At 35.8% G+C, this 17,723-nt stretch overlaps 1 non-coding gene across 1 annotated transcript; it reads left to right on the plus strand.

Annotated features, from left to right (window-relative positions):
- The first annotated feature begins 17,201 nt into the window (after positions 1-17,201).
- LOC119876757 lies at positions 17,202-17,304 on the plus strand. Its single transcript, XR_005366324.1, has one exon. It is a non-coding gene; the product is annotated as a U6 spliceosomal RNA (small nuclear RNA).
- Positions 17,305-17,723: the final 419 nt, after the last annotated feature.

The raw sequence follows: 17,723 nt of genomic DNA on the forward strand, positions 1-17,723 counted from the left end.
AAATTTGGCAGAAGAATAAATAGCTGAATAGACCTATACTTATTAAAGATATTAAATTCCTGGTTGAAAAGTTCTCCAGAGGTAATCTAGGTCCAGGGATTTCCTGGTTAATTCTACCAAATATTTGAGAACTAAGTAATTCCTAACCTTACTTAAAATCCTCGGAAAAAGTAGTATAGGAGAGAATACTTGCCAGTATATTTTATGCTAATGGTAAAATTATGCAACATTACAAGAAAACTACAAAAAAAAACCCCAAAAAACAAAAAACATAGGCACAAAAATACTCTCAAGAAACAGATACAAAATATTTATTGAAATATTTGAAAATTGTTTGCGTAGATATGCTAATATATATTTATTTATTTATTTATTTATTTATTTATTTATTTTCTATTACCAAACAGTGTATCATGACTATCATTTATTCCAGGGTTGTAAGGTTGATTTAACTTTAGTCAGTCACTCATTATATTTACCATATTAACAGAATAAAGAACAAATATAGATGATCATCTCAACAGATATTGGAAAAAAGTATATTAGATCATATTTAAACTTTTTCATGATAAAAATCTCAATAAATCAGGAATAAAATAACTTTTCAAACTAATTAAGGGCCTCAACTAAACCCAATAGCTAACATCCAACTGAAAGCTTATCCTCTAAAACTGGGAATAAGGCAAGGTACCTGCTCTCACTGCTTTCATTCAGCATTGTTCTGGATACAGTACAGTATGGCAATAAAGAAAAATAAAAGGCATAGAGACTTCTGAGAAAGAAAGAAGATTTCTTTCTTTTTCGCAATCTGGAAAGTTTGTCTTGTGTTTTTGTGTTATTCATTCTTTTCCGGAAGAGTTTACTTTTTGAAATTTTTTTTTCTTCTTTTATTTATTATTTATGATAGTCACAGAGAGAGAGAGAGAGAGAGGCAGAGACACAGGCAGAGGGAGAAGCAGGCTCCAAGCACCGGGAGCCCGATGTGGGATTCGATCCCGGGTCTCCAGGATCGTGCCCTGGGCCAAAGGCAGGCGCCAAACCGCTGGGCCACCCAGGGATCCCGAGTTTACTTTTTGAATTTGCCTCTTCAGATCCTGCATATTTCCAAGTACTTTTCCTAGAGCCAGTGCTCAGAACTGCCAGGTCTCACACTTTTCAGAATTTCTGTAGTTTGATTAGGTGTTGCCATTTGGGATATGATGTCTTCTGAGCTCCATCATCCTGTTGCTACCGCGTTTCTTCAGGTACCAACTTATTTCCATCTAGCCCCATGGAATGAGGTCACAATCATGTCTGCTGGAATTTGGTGTTTACATCATTCCTTATAGGAAGGTTAGGGTTTGTGACACATTCTGTGTCCAAGTGATGCCAGAGAAGGCAGCCTTGTGTGGTTTCATTTACCCTCTGTTGATTCGTGTGCTTTTTGGAGGAAGTATGGAAAGATTTTGATCTAAAAAGCTGGCATTATTCCAGCACAACTCAGAAGTACATCCCATCAATTTAGCAAATAATTTTCTATTACTAACATTAGTGTCATACTTAATTAAAATAACCATATATGAAATTGCCAGGAAAGGTAAAATCTATAAAGACAGGAAGTGGATTTGTGGTTGCCAAGAGCTTAGGGGATAGAGAGATCGGGAATTACTTCTTATGGATATAGTTTCTTTTCTTTTTTAATAGACTGTATTTTTTAAAGCAGTATCAATTCCCAACAAAATTGAGTGGAAGGTACAGAGATTTTCCATATACTCCCTTTGCTCCTCATGCGTATGGCCTCCCATGTTGTCAACATCCTGCACCAGGATTGTTTATTTGTGATAAGTGATGAACTTACATTGACACATCGTCATCACCCAAAGTCCATAGTTTACATTAGGATTCGCTCTTGGTGTTCTACATTCCGTGGGTTTGACAAATGTATAATGACATGTACCCACCAGTATGGTATTACACAGAATAGTTTCACTGTCACAAAAATCCTCCGTGCTCTACCAGTTTGTTTTTGGGATAAGAGAGTTGTTGAAAATTAGATTGTGCTTATATTAAACATCTGTGGATATAGCAACCGACACTGGATTAGTACCCTCTAATGGGGTGACTGTACGTATTATATACTAATAAAGCCGTTAAAATATTTTGTGGAGTTTCATTGTTTAGATGTTTTCATTGTTTAGATTTCTGGGTAAATATATACACTCATAGAGTCATGAACCCTGTAAATTATTGATATTAGGTTATTCCTAACCTTTCCCTTCTCTACTTATAAATGAATCCTTGCTTTGCTTGCAATTTTGTTCCCTTCACCTGTTCCTCTGGGGGTTAAGTTGTAAGAAAACTTCTTCCTCTTTTATCCCTCATGCAGGCTTTGAAAAGGAAAGGAACACTATAAAAATAAGACATGCATGTACTAAGGCTTCAGTGGGAACTTTTCAGATCATTTAAAGAAAGGCACTCACGTTACTATAGAGAGAAAGGGGGCTATTACTAAGCATTGCTGTGATCTAAGTATGATTTTCATATTGAGAAATGCAAGTTCACATTTACTTATTTTCAAATTACATTTTATTTGTTAAACTGTTTTCTTAATTATTACTGGGCCATTTGGATCATGGCTTAGATAGATTATAATCTGAGAGGGAGAGGGGCATAAAGTTGGCCCTCAGTTGAATCCCAGGAAAAAAAACAAAAAACCAAAAATCTCTAGACTTTGAATCATATGGTTTTTTTTTTCCATTTTTATCAGACAATTGGAACTGGAGTGCAAAAGAATAGAGGATTATGAGGGTGGAGCCAGAAGGTTATCAAAATATCATCAGAACAGAAGAGACGTGATAGAGACTCTGCTAATGTCAGAGGGAAAGCTGTTAGGAACATTTGCTTGTCTGGACTGGATGTACCAGCCAGAGAACTATGCTTACACAGTGTTTGTGAGTCACACTAAAGTGAGAAATTAAAAAAAAAAAAAAAACTAAACTAAAACACCCTTTGGAAGTAGCAAAGTCGGGGTGTTTATTCTAAAATCTATGGGCATGTATTTTTTTAGATGCCTACAGGTGGTTAATGCTAGGCATGAATGAGCTAGATGTGAATTGCATGATCTTAAACAATTAACCACACTAAGGCTCAGGGGGTTTTATTTGTAAACGAGGGGTTTACTAGAAACGTCATGCAGATATTGTGAGGTTTAAATGGTATAATATATCAAAAGTACCTGGCACATAATAATTACTTAATAAATGCTAACTTCATTTGCTCCCCCTCCTTTCCTCTTTATGCAGAATTTTTAGTAATCTCAAAAGAATCCATACATTTACACGTAAATCTTCTTTGGTTGAAAACCAGAGGGAAGCATAATTACGTTTAATCGATGAGCAGATATAAACACATATTAACAGATGCCCCATTTTATAGTAGCAAAGGCTCACTGCTTTACAAATGCTTGTTATAAAACATGACATTAATCAAGAAGACTAATTCTGGTGCTGATGTGATTTGAAGTACCTCCACTCAAACTCCACCTAGGGAAAGTAATATATTCACAAACAGTAGCAATTGGGGCAAATCCCTGTTGCTGGTCTTACCTATATTAGCTTTTCTGCCTATGGGAATATGATTAATTTCAAAGTGTAACAAAGAGAATACATTGCGAGAGAACTTTAAATTTAATTTCTTGATTAGTTAATGTTTCAGCTCTTAGGATTTCACTTTTATTCAAGTCATTTCCCAAATTACTATTTTAGATGATCGGATGTGGAACCTTCAAATATAGGAAAGTAGACGTCATATTTTCAGCACATATTCCTTTAATTCACCTGATAATGAAATTTAATTTTATTATAGCACTTACCACATCATATTGTATTTGGGTATTTATTTGTGTGTCTCAATGTCCAGATTTTAAGTATTATCTTCCCAGTATCTAGAATCATGCCTGGTATGTCCGTGGCATAATGCAGCCATGATTGCTCAATGTGGCACAAATCACGCCATGATTGCTCAATAACATTGTTTGAAAAAAATACTTAGAGGTTTAATATGATTTATAACGTAAATATTTAAGTGCCACATACTGAAGAGGTTGCACCTTAGCTGTGCAGAGCTGTATAAGGTTAAGAGCTCAGACTCTAGAACCAGAACTAACTGGGTTTGAAATTCATTTCTCCTATTTTTACAGCTGTGAGCTTGGTTACCTAACCTCTGTGTGCTTCTACTTTCCTCATTTGAAAAATGGGAATAATAATGGTATACTCCTAAAATAACAGGACACTGCATAGCACATAATAAGTGCTAGTTTATGGCTTGCTAAATACAGTAAAAACAAGCATTTACCATTAACTGTCAGTAATAGAAGAGGGCATATGACCTCTGTAGTGGATCAGATTCTAAGACTGACCCCCAATGATCCTCATCCTTGTATAATGCCCTTTCTTTAACTATGAGTGGATATTTGATATGTAGTTTTACTAGATAAGTCTTCAAAAGATGTAGTTTAGGAACTTAACATTGACTGTATAACCAGTTACCATCCTGTACAGAAATGAGCCATCATGTAATGCTTCTATCCAAATCTACCATTTTTTTTTCCCCTCAAGGGTGTGAGGAGGTGAGAATTCCTTTAAACAGCATATGTAAAACTTTATTGGATTTACTAGCAGGTTTCTTTTTATTTTGAACTACTTTTTTTAGATTGTCTTTGTTATTTAAACAGAGAGAAAGCACAAACGGGGGTGGGGTGGGGGGGCAGCAGAGAGAAAGGCAGAGGGAGAAGCAGACTCCCCGCTGAGGAGGGATCTCTATGTAGGGCTCGATCCCAGAACCCTGGGATCATGACTTGAGCCAAATGCAGATGCTTAGCCACCTGATCCACCCAGGTGCCCTCGAGCTACTTTTTATGAAAAAGAACATTTGGTTTTCCAGTGTGATTTTAAGACATAAGTATTTCTTACATATTCAGCCTGGCACTTAGATTTGTATCCATTCTATAAAACACATCACGTTAATCATAGTATATGTTTCTTAAAATACTACATTTTTAATGGTGTTTTCAAAGTAGAAGATGTCCCACTTCTTGCCTTGATTAAATATAGAAACCAATTTTCACTTTTTGAAAAATAGCTACATTTCAAACAATCTCACAGTTTGTTTTTCTTAAATATTGAGTATTACTACCAAAAGAAATTCAAATAAACAATTTTGAAAAAAAAATCATTCTTCTGTGTCATATCACTCTCCTTGTGATTACATTATGGTGAGAGGAATGTTTACATATGTAATTAAGATTTTTAATCTGTTAGTTTTAGGTTAGTTAGTATCCGGTCAGCTCAATCTAATGATGTAGGCCCCTTAGAAGCAGAGAGTTTTCTCTGGCTATAGCAGCAGGGGAAGTCAGAGATACTGAAGTATAAGAAAGATTTGAAGTATAATTGCTGATTTAAATAAAGATGGAGGAGGCCACCAGGTAGGAGGCCTCTAGCAGGTGAGAGTAGTCCCTGGTTGACAGCTAGCATGGAAAGGAGAACCCTCAAAACCACGAGAAACTGAATCTGCCAACACTCTGAATGAACTTGGGAGAGCCCAGCCAGCTGGCCAGTGCTTTGATCGGCTTTGTGAATCCCCAAACAGAAATCACAGCCAACCCTGCTCAGACATCTGCCCCCACAGACTCTGAGACAATAATGTTATTTTATTTTAAGTTGCTAAGTTTCTGGTAATTAGTAACATGCCGATAGAAAAAAGTGCACAGGTCCAGTAGAAATATACAGCAGGCTCATCCAGCTAAATCTAGAAAGATCCTTAAGGCTTCCTAGAGGCAATGATATGAAGCTGAGTCCAGAAACGATGAGTAAGAGTTGGCAAGGAAAAAGGCAGTGGGAAGAGAAACTCAGGTTGAGAGACATGCAAAGGACTAAATTGAAAAAAAATACATGCATGTTGAGTGGAGAGATCGGATGAGAAGCGTGACAAATGAGTGTGCACAATTAGCAAAATCTAACCAGCCAGGCCAGGATGGGATTTTAAAGCCAAAGTAGACTATTTACATATTGTCTATATATGTGGAGGATGTCACATACATTATCCACAAACATGTACGTATAGCTTGGGAAAGCTATTGAAGGACTTAAACAGCAGGAGAGTAATGTGTTTAAAATTTCCTCACATTCTTTCCTTGGTAAGGACATCCTATTCATATTTCAAATGCATTTTCCTTTGTGAAGCTTTCTGGTATTCCCCACGGCTAATCTACTGACTTCTTCCTCTGTTCTTGCATACATCTAAAGTCTTTCACTGGGCAGAGATTGTTTTGGGCACAATCCTAAATGCTTTACACTTATTAATTCAAGTATTCATCATTCCAACCCCATGAAATAGACATGTGTATGTACCCCTATTTGACTTATAAGGGGGGCAAGGTGTGATAAATATTATTGGAGACACGCCAGTCTTCACAGCCACCCATAGTCATTCTGTAGATAATAGCCACTTCATTTATGTTATTTTTATGACAGATCAATTGACAAGTATTTCTTGAGTGATGTTTCATAGCTTATCTGGGGCTAATTTTAGGAAGGTTTTGATGAGGCATTCTGAAGGGAATCAGTATATGTTCCCACTAAGAATGCAAATTTGATTTTTAAAAGACAAAGATTAGTCTTTTTAATCATGTTCAATGCATGTGAATGTTAGGTTTCATTTGAGGAGAGTGTAGAGCTATCTTTCCATCTCTGTTCTAAGATAGAAGACATATTTCCTTATTATCTCAGAGTTTTATTTACTTCTAAACTTTCCCTGAAGCTCTTTTGTTTGCTTTTCCTATCATGAGAATATTAGAGACTTCTGTTAGGTATCGTAGATAGTTCTAATCAAGGCTTCATTGTGCACAATATATACTCAGAAAAATCCACACCTGATTATGCCAAAGCAAGTTGAAGGTTGTTTTTTTTTTTACTCAGTTGTGGCATTTTTATTAGGTCCCAGATTGCTTACTTTGCCTTAGACATTTCCTATGTTAATTAAACTGATGATGGTTCCACTGCTTAAATTCTTCTCTTTTAAAGAGTTGAATAAAAGGGAGAATGCCTTAGAGTATTTTTGAAACTTTTGTGTTTTAACTGCAGTATGAATATATAATCTCATTTCTCTTCCTTATAACCATTGAAATTCCAGAGAGATAAATATTTGGAGACCAATTTACAAAGTCTTGATTGACAATTGAAAAATTGCTCTTTGTCAAATGAAGGAACATCTCTCTAGATGTCAACAAAATTAAGCACAATGTACAAACCTTTCTTGAATGTTTCAAGATGATCTCATAAAGGGAAATGATTTTAAAATAAAAGCTAGTGTGATGTTATGTCAAAACACTGTCAGACAAAATTTTGCAATTACTTGTAATTAGAGGGGAGTTACAGGCTCTGCAATAATTTTTTTCTAGGTTTGAAAGTAAACACTGATGATAAAAAAAATCTTGAAATCCTTGACATCAATTATAAAATTATTCCTTTTAGATAATATGACATTTGAGTTCAGAAAGGATGAATTAACTGTATTGTACTAATTATATCTATGCCAGGCATCTGTACCCCTTGAGAAGGTACAGTAAGGGTTGCCCCTTCACGGTAAGGATAGTCTTTTCCCTTGGCTACAATCCTTTGCAGTATTAAGAATAGAATAACACCTGAATGTCCTGACTCTGTCCTGACTCTATTTGCAAATATGCAGCGAGAACCATTACATGGCTCTTGTGTTAATACTTTTTGAGGCAAAGTGGGTTCTCTAAGTGTAAAGCCTGGGGTCAAATGCATGCTGGCCTTACGCACAATTTCCAAGTCCATCCTAGATTGACATTTGTTTAAACCAGCCCACTGAACTTGCCCCACTAAGGCATTTGGTAAAAGTATCTGTAATGTGAAACTGCCTCCTAAGGATTGAGTGACTGCAAATTAACAATCATGTCATGTTTTTGAAATGCCAACAGAAGGGCTATTATCCACTCCTTTTCTCCCCTGCTCACGTTTGCTCCGCTGAAATCTGTTCTGATAACTAAACGCCTCTTTTTGCTTACCTGCAATTTTATACATTGCTTCCAGGTTTCTCCCTTTATTTGCCAAGATAAAGACCCCTTTCTTTAAAACCAGCACTTTACTATTACGAGAAATAAATACATTTTTAAAAGAAAAAGAGACAGAGTAGGGAGACTGTTTTTGGTTCTGAAGGCTACAGAGGAAAACATTTTCTTGTTCACTGAGTATTGTCTTTAAAAGTTATCTTTTAAATGTATCTCAGTCAGTAGGAATTCTGTTTGACTTGGTAGTGAATATATAAGCAAGTGGTATGTGGTTATATTTATTTATTTATTTGGAACCAACTTTATTTTTTATAATTTTGTTTTTTATTGGTGTTCAATTTGCCAACATACAGAATAACACCCAGTGCTCATCCCGTTAAGTACCCTCCTCAGTGCCTGCCACCCATTCACACCCACCTCCTGCCCTCCTCCCCTTCCACCACCCCTAGTTCGTTTCCCAGAGTTAGGAGTCTTTATGTTCTGTCTCCCTTTCTGATATTTCCCACACATTTCTTCTCCCTTCCCTTATATTCCCTTTCACTATTGTTTATATTCCCCACATGAATGAGAACATATAATGTTTGTCCTTCTCCGACTGACTTACTTCACTCAGCATAATACCCTCCAGTTCCATCCACGTTGAAGCAAATGGTGGGTATTTGTTGTTTCTAATGGCTGAGGAATATTCCATTGTATACATAAACCACATCTTCTTTATCCATTCATCTTTCGATGGTATGTGGTTATATTAAAAAAAAAAAACTGAAGGAAACAAAACCTCTGCAAAATGCCTCAAAATTAAGAAACTACTTTCCATCACGGCCTTTAGTATCATCAAATTTACCTGATTGCTATTTTACTCTGAAAGTGGCAAATAGGCCTAGATGTCTTATATCACAAGACTATTCTTCTAGAAATTAGGCATTAAAAGATAGCCTAAGTTCCATTCATGCACATGCCAGTGACTTAAACCCTTAATTTTATTTGTGTGAAGTTGACATTAGTTTTATTAACATTTTACTAAACCTGGATTATGATCAGGAGCTCTGTTAGGAGCTGGGCAAAGACATTATAGTCATGGCATCTGCATTTAAGGAGTTTGGAATCTATATTGTGCATTTCTGCATAACAATTTACATACACTTAATGGCTTAAAACGACATATGTTTGCAATCTCATCTTTTTTGTGGGTCAGGAATCTGAGCGTGACTTAGCTCAGTCCTCTGTTCAGTCTTTCATAGGCTACACTCAAGGGGTCAAGGGGCAGCCAGAGCTGCGTTCTCAGCTGAAAACCCAACTGAAGAAGGATCTGATTCCCAAACAGACATGGTGTTGGCAGCATTCAGCCCCCTGAAAACTATCAGACTGAGGAACTCTTTCTTGCAGGCTACTAGCCAAAGACAGCGGAACTCCCTAACATGTCCAATGTCTGATAAAGTTGTATACTCCTTATTTCAAGCTATAATATAAAAGCTTTAATTAAAATTTTTTATGTTCACTTTTATTCCCCTTTCTCTGACACACACATGTACACTATGCACCTCTTTTTTCTTTTGTTTCTTATCAACTGTGCCTTCCCTAAGGCCTCCATAGCCCATGGCATTTCACATTTGTGCTTGCAAGTATTTTCTATCCAATGAGACGTGTGTGTCTACATCTGGTGTCACATGACCCCATACCTTTTGACGTCCACTTGGATGCTTTTCTTAAGGACACCTACAATGAAAAGGAAAGTAATGACAATATAAACAAATTAAAGGAAATCTCATAGTTTAGTTGTTTCAGAATATTTCTATTAGCTTTAGATCATAAAATGCTAGAACTTAGGACCTGTTTGTGTCATGTTTTATTTTCATTTCTATTTCATTCTGTAAGTGTTCACTGCAGATTCTCAGTAAATGCTGTTTTTCATGCTTAAGTGGGACTTGTCAGCTGATTATGAGGCACTATGCCTGATTTTGTCAATTAGTGAAGACCTCTATTTACTAATTAGAGTCCTGGAGTTCCTGAGTACATTATCACAGCAGATAAAAGAAACTAGAGCCTTATAAAAAAACAAGATCTTCAATATGCCAGAAAGAACTGCCCTCGAGTTAACTGGCATTGGCTTAAGTCAGTTAGAAGGCACTTTTCAAAAAAAAAACAAAAAACAAAAAACAAAAAAAACCACACACACACACACACAAAAGAAGGCACTTCCCCCCCTTTCCAATTTATTTTTTAAAAATATTTTATTTATTTATTCATGAGAGACACACAGAGAGAGGCAGAGATACAGGCAGAGGGAAAAGCAAGCTCCATGCAGGGACCCCGATGTGGGCCTCTATCCCTGCACCCTGGGATCACACCCTGAGCTGAAGCCAGGTGCTCAACCACTGATCCACCCAGGCATCCTGCCTCCTTTCCAATTTATATTATCCAACAAAGGCACACTATTTTTTCTCCTGAATTAAATTTTGATATTATTGTGATTTAAGCAAAATCATTACCAAGAAATGATTGATGAAGAGAGTTGTGCCTACTACACATGGACAATTGAGATGTCAACTGGCTTCACTTATTTACCATCACTTTGGTTTCTGATGAATCTTAACAGGTCTCCTTCAATCCAATCCTGATAACTTTTCCACAATAGAGTACCTTACTTCCTACCATACCAGCATCCAGGGATAGCAGTATGTTAGAAAAAAATCTATATGATACCAAAAATTCCAAATGAAAAATTTCAGCAAGTCCAATATTTAGTTAACATGATACAAAACATCCATTTGAAAACTTGCAGATGACAGGCACACGTGTTCACGTTTTCCCCATATGTCTTTGCTGTGTTGATGATGTATCGATTAACTTCCTTCCTGGTGTATAAATTTGTTCCTTCTTTCCTAAAGGAAATTGAAAGATTGAGTGAGAAAAATTAAACACATTTCTTCTTTCTTCAAGCTATCATTATAGAAAACTGTGAGAGATTGAAATTTACTGATGTGTGGTTTCCAGCGGAGCAGATAGGTGTAGTGTTAGCAGAGTATTTGGCTGTCTTTAACCTGATTCCCTGAACACATGGCTCCTCTACATTTTCTAAATCATTATGAGCTTTCTGTAATCTACTCATCCTGGCTCACCTGCGCACAGATACATTCCTTCCTATCAGGGTCACAGCCAAAGGGAGTTTTCTCTGAGAATAAAGGAAGTGAATAAACACTTTTGCAGATTATATATATATTTTACACAGCCTAGTTTCAAGGGTGCAGGAAAAACATGAATTGTCTAAAAACATCTGACTTACTGCATTTGAGAGATGCAATTTTATCTGTTTAGTTTCATTTCAGCCCTGAAATGTAATTATTTGTGTAGTTTCAAGAATATAATTCATTATCACTTTTCTTATTTGTACAAAAAGAAAAAGACAAAGGCTAGTAGATCATCACAGAAAGAGCCTAAGCCACTAAATATAATGATAAAGCCTTTGGTTGTTAAGAAGAGAAAAAAAAAACTGGTGAGATGTACCATTTTATGGCCTAGTTCTTTATAGATATATTTAAATATTGAGGGTCCAAGATCTGAATCTAAATCCAGTTTCAAATTTCTGTAGCTTCCTTTAAAGGCGTTGGTCTAATCTACAACGAGATGAGGATGGCAATTTCTACAAAATCTCTAATAATCTAATGTCATCTTACAGCATTCCTAATACATATAGGATAATATCTAGGAAGTACTGTAGAGCATGAACTCTATCCACAATAAATTAAAAGAAATTCAAAGTCTGCATTTTATTTCACTTTGTCTTCATGGTAAATGATGTAAAATGATTTATATAGAAGTTATTGAAGACATCAGGAAGATGTTAAAGTTAACATGTTTTGTTGCTATACTGTGATTTCTATTATTGAATAATAAATGAATACTTATTTTTTAAAGGACCCTGGTAGAAAAGTACATTTCAAAAGAGTTCATTATTTATGAAATCTTATTATATTTAATTTTTATTCATTAGCTAGCCTCTATTTTCTGTTTTCTGACCCCTTGCTCATAATTCTTCTCTGTTTTCATAGGCTACAATGGGCTGATTTTTTTTTTTTTTTGCAGTGACTTGCTAAGTCTGCCATATAGTCCAATTGAATACTCTTTTACCAAAATCTGCTGCAGAGACTATGCCATGAGAATGTTTCATTTCCTTCTCAAATCCCAACTTAAATATTAGTTTTGCCCAAATTTCATACAATCAGAACATTCTTTATATGTCATAGAATGTCTTACAATTGGAAAGTATTTTTGTATATTCTGGCCAACTTAATATTGTACCCATCAATTTTCTAATTTTATTTTTAAAATATTGTGAAAAATTATATACAATAGTATTTCTTGTCAATAATACTAAAATTATTTTGTTCAAGTCCTATTTTAGGATTGTTATTCAATACATGTTCATTTTATCTATGTAACTCATGATGTGATTTTTAATCTAAATAATATAAAATTTCTTAAAATAACCAAGGGAAATTAAATAATTCATATAGTTGGATTCCAGAATAAAAAAAATATGAATTGACAGTAAATAAATTATGTTACTTAAACATTTTTAATATTAAAGAAATGCAAATAAAAATGAGGAACCATTTTTTTAACCTATCAAAATAGCAAAAGTTAAGGAAAATTTACTAAATGTTTACAAAAGTGTTGAGAAACAGAAGTTGCAGGTGATTTTAGTGGGAGGTCAATTAACACAACACTTTTGGAATTCACAATAGATATCCATATCCTTTGACCAGCAAGTTTACTTTTAGAAGTTTCTCTTCAATTATATTATAGTAGTCAAACCAGTATGTACTGGCATTAAAAACAGGCACATAGACCAATGGAACAGAATCAAGAGCCCCAAAATAATCCCACACATACAGAGTCAGCTAATCTCTGGCAAGGGCGCCAAGAATACACAATGGAGAAAGGAACAGATATTTTGATTTTAGGGCAGTAGGTCCATCCTCTTGGGATGTGATTTTATGTTAAAAATGGAATGGTTTGCTGACTAAAGAGATAAGAGAGCTATCTGTACTCTGAAAATTAAAGATCACTTATGAAAGTAATTGAAGAGGATATAAAGAAATGGAAAAGTATTCCATGCTCATGGATTGGAAGAACAAATATTTTTCACAGAGCTAGAACAGAGTCCTAAAATATGTATGGAAACACAAAAGACCCTGAATGGCCAAATCAATTCTTAGAAAGAAAAACAACTGAAGGCATCATGAGTCCAGATTTCAAGCTATATTATGCAGCTGTAGTCATTAAGACAGTGTGGTACTGGCACAAAAACAGACACAGATCAATGGAATAGAGAACCCAGAGCTGGACGCACAACTCTATGTTCAATTAATCTTCAACAAAGCAGGAAAGAATATCCAATGGAAAAAAGACAGTCTCTTCAACAAATGGTGTTGGGAAAACTGGACAGCCACATGCAGAAGAATGAAACTGGACCATTTCTCACACCATGCACAAAAATGAATTCAAGATGGATGAAAGACCTGAATGTGAGACAAGAAACCATTAAAATCCTAGAAGGAAACAAAGGCAGAAACCTCTTTCACCGTGGCCATAGCAACTTTTTACTAGTTGCATCGCCAGCGGCAAGGGAAACAAGCAAAAATGAACTATTGGGGCTTCGTCAAGATAAAAAGCTTCTGCACAGTGAAGGAAACAATCAACAAAATTGAAAGGCAGCCTTTGGAATGAGAGATGATATCTCCAAATAACATATCTGATAAAGGATTAGTTTCGAAAATCTACAAAGAACTTATCAAACTCACCTCCCTAAAAACAAACAATCCAATTAAGAAATGGTAGAAGACATGAATAGATACTTTTCCAAAGAAGACATCCAGGTGGCCAACCGACACATGAAAAGATGCTCAACATCACTCATCACCAGGCAAATACAAATCAAAACCACGATGAAATACCATCTCACACCTGTCAGAATGGGTAAGATTAACAAAACGAAAAACAAGGGCTGTTGGCGAAGATGTGGAGAAAGGGGAGCCCTCTTGCACTGTTGGTGAGGATGCAAACTGGTGCAGCCATTCTGGAGGATGGTACAGAGGGTCCTCAAAAAGTTAAAAATAGAGCAATTGCACTATTAGGTATTTGCCTAAAGGACACAAAGATACAGATTTGAAGGTGTACGTGCATCCCCGATGTTTATAGCAGCATTGCCAGCAATAGCCAAACTAAGGAAAGAGCCCAAATGTCCATCAACTGCTGAAGGGGTAAAGAAGATGTGGTATATATACAATGGAGTATTACTCAGCCATCAAGAAAAAATGAAACTTTGTCATTTGCAATGATGTTGATGGAGCTAGAGTGTATTATGTTAAGTGAAATAAGTCAAAGACAAATACCATATGATCTCACTCATATGTGGAATTTAAGAAAGAAAACACATGAACGTAGGGGAAGGAGGAAAAGAAAAAAAAGGAGAGGGAAACAAGCCATAGGAGGCTCTTGGGTGGCTGGGTGGCTCAGTTGGTTGGGCATCTGCCCTTGGCTCACATCATGATCCCAGGGTCGTGAGATGAAGCCCTGCTCAGCAGGGAGTCTGCTTCTCCCTCTTCCCCCTCCCCTCCCAGCTTGTGCTCTTTGTTGCTATCTCTGTCTCTTAAATAAGTAATTTTTTTTTTTTTAAAAGAGGCTCTTAATGATAGAGAACAAACTGAGGGTTGTTGGAGGAAGGTGGATGAGAAATGGGCTAGACAAATGATGGGTATTAAGGAGGGCAACTCTTGTTGGTGTTGTACGTAAGTGATGAATAACTGAATTCTCTAGAAACTAATACTATATTGTATGTTCACTAACTAAAACTTAAATTTAAATAAATGGAATGGTTTGAAATCAATTCTGTTGCATGGAAGGCAAAAGGAGCACAGCATACTCAGAACATGTTTTGCAAATGCTTTCTTTTACCAAAACCCATGTATGAAGGGAGGGCTGTGGGAAAAATAATGAACTCTTAGCTGAACTCATCTTTCTCTCACTACTTGTAAGACAGAAAATTTCTTAGAATGCAAATGAGAGCATGATTTCTGCTAGTAACAGCAGGAGGTCATGTTGGATCGGATGATTTATAGAATTATTAGTAACCCTGCATGATTAGGATTGGCCCTACCTTTTTCTTTCTGCCTTTTTGTGCTATACTTTCTCCATTTATTCCCTCTTAAGAACTCTGCACATGGTAAGTGGACTAATGTACCTGACAGCAGGAAAATCAGAAAGCTTATATCAATAAAAACCAGAATATCTGTCTTTTAAATTAATGTGATTTATTAGATTTGAAGCTAGATAAACAACTCCTGCTGGAGTTTCTGTGTAGTTCTCCTATTACCGGTTTAATTTATTGAATCCCTTCACTGTACTCTCCTGGTTAATTTTGATATACTCTCCAACAGTCCTAAAAACCATTGTTGCTGCTGTTGTTTGTAAGAACTTTTGTAGTGTTCAGCTTTTTTATGCCCAGTGCAAAGAGGGTGAGGTACAATAGAAGAGTGTGGGATTATAAAATAGTCACAGTGAATAGTCAAGGTCTTTGTAAACCACAAATAATGTGGTAGAAAAGGTAAAAAAGAAGGAACATTGCTGGAAATGTTATTTCTCCCAAATAACATCAACAGGAAAAAAGTGTTGTAAAATAACTAACAGTTCCTAATTTCATTATTTAGATAATGGTATGAGTTCTTTTTTTAAAAGATTTTATTTATTCATAAGAGAGAGAGAGGCAGAGATACAGGCAGAGGAAGAAGTGGGCTCCCTGTAGGGAGCCTGATGCCGAGACTCGATCCCAGGACCTCCAGATCAAGACCTGAGCCAAAGGCGGACACTCAACCACTGGGCCACCCAGGTGCCTCCTAATGGTACGGGTTCTGTCCCTGCTATTAAAAATAGATTTTTCTCAAACATGACAAAGGCAAATTCAATTTGTGTCTTATTTTTAATCCTGACCTAGTTCTAACATTTTATTTAATACTTACATATAGTGAGAGCTATTATTATTGACAATTGCATAATTAGCTCTAACTCAAAATGCTATGGTATCCATTTGACTCCATTTTTAAAGCACTCTTTATAACACCTATGCAATGTTATTAAGATCAGCATTGGTAAATTTTCATCCACTCTTAAAGTCAAGCTCGAGGTCAACTATTTTAGCTCATATTAATTTCCCTACTTGCTGTTATAACCATATCCTTTATTAGTTCCGTCATAAACTTTGACAGTCAATGTGTAGCCCAGAATTTATTTTTCACTGAATGAAAATACATCCTAGTTAGGAATTAAACTCTTTAATATAGTAATTCTGTAGTCTTTTTATTCTCACTAGCACTATCTAGAAACTTTGCAAAGATGCAACAAATGCTTAGTTTAGAGAACTGAAAATATAAGGGCAGTTCCCGTATAGACAACAAAAGCAAGATTGTTTTACAGTTAAGCTTTAGGACTAGATTTTGCATCCCCTTGGGAACTCTTTCTTTCAGTTTTCACAGTAACAAAGAAATCCTGGCATTGGAATGACTCATGAGGTATATAGTCTAACTTCTCTAATTTGCAGCATAACTAAGAGATGGTTAGCTAATCTCAGGTGAGAGGGAATTTACTACTTCCTAGGGCAGATATGCCTTTTCAGACAGCTCTAACAAGGTTTCTATTCAGCTGAGTTTCATCTTCTTGTGACTTCTATAAATTACAAAATCATGCACTAAATCTATCTTTTTGGAAACAGCTTCGGTGTTCCCACTTGGCTTCTCCTCTCTAGATTGTTTAATACTTCCACATACTGCTTCACATGCTGGTTAGTATGTTTTTGGCTATAAGAAATAGCAAACTCCGGTGACAAAGACCTTCAATAGGATGTACAGTTACTTCACATGACAGTAAGAGTTAGAATAGATTCTAGTGTTGGTTGATTTAGCGATTCAAGAATGGTATCAGAGACTCAAGTTTTATTTTTCTTCCTTTTTTCCCCTCTTGCCTTCCTTAATGGCATCTATCATTATGTTGGTAGGAAGGTGGCACTTTTCACATATCAGAGATGATAAGGATGAGAGATTCTCTTTTCTTATATATCTCTTTTAAGAACAAGATACATTGTTCTCCCTTAGCAGCGCTACAGTAAAATTGGAACAAGACAGAGATTAGCATGGCCCCTATGCAAAGATGACATGCAAATCCATGAATCATTCCATATTAAAAAAAAAAAAAAAGAAGAAGAACAAGAAACACATTTCCACATCTTAGCAGGTTTTGTGGATCATTAAAAAAAAATTGGACCCGAAGCAATTTCTGGCAAAGGTGATGAGATTACCATAATTATCTTAAAAATTATCTGCTGTAAAATAGAGTCAATCATATATCTACTCCACATGGTTTTCATCTACCTTTTATTCTATTTTTTCCCTCAGCTTCATTGAAGCATAACTGTCAAATAACGTGGTATTAAGTTTAAGGTGTGTAACATGTTGATTTGATATACTTAGGTATTGCAAAATGGTTACCACCACAGCAACTAGCTAACACCTACATCCTGCCAAATAATTACCATTTCTTTTTTGTGGTGCAAATATTTAAGATCTACTCTATTCTTGTCTATCGAGTTGGTAACAAACTATGG

The sequence above is a fragment of the Canis lupus genome, chromosome 10, assembly GCF_011100685.1.
Source record: "Canis lupus familiaris isolate Mischka breed German Shepherd chromosome 10, alternate assembly UU_Cfam_GSD_1.0, whole genome shotgun sequence".
Lineage (NCBI taxonomy): Eukaryota > Metazoa > Chordata > Mammalia > Carnivora > Canidae > Canis > Canis lupus.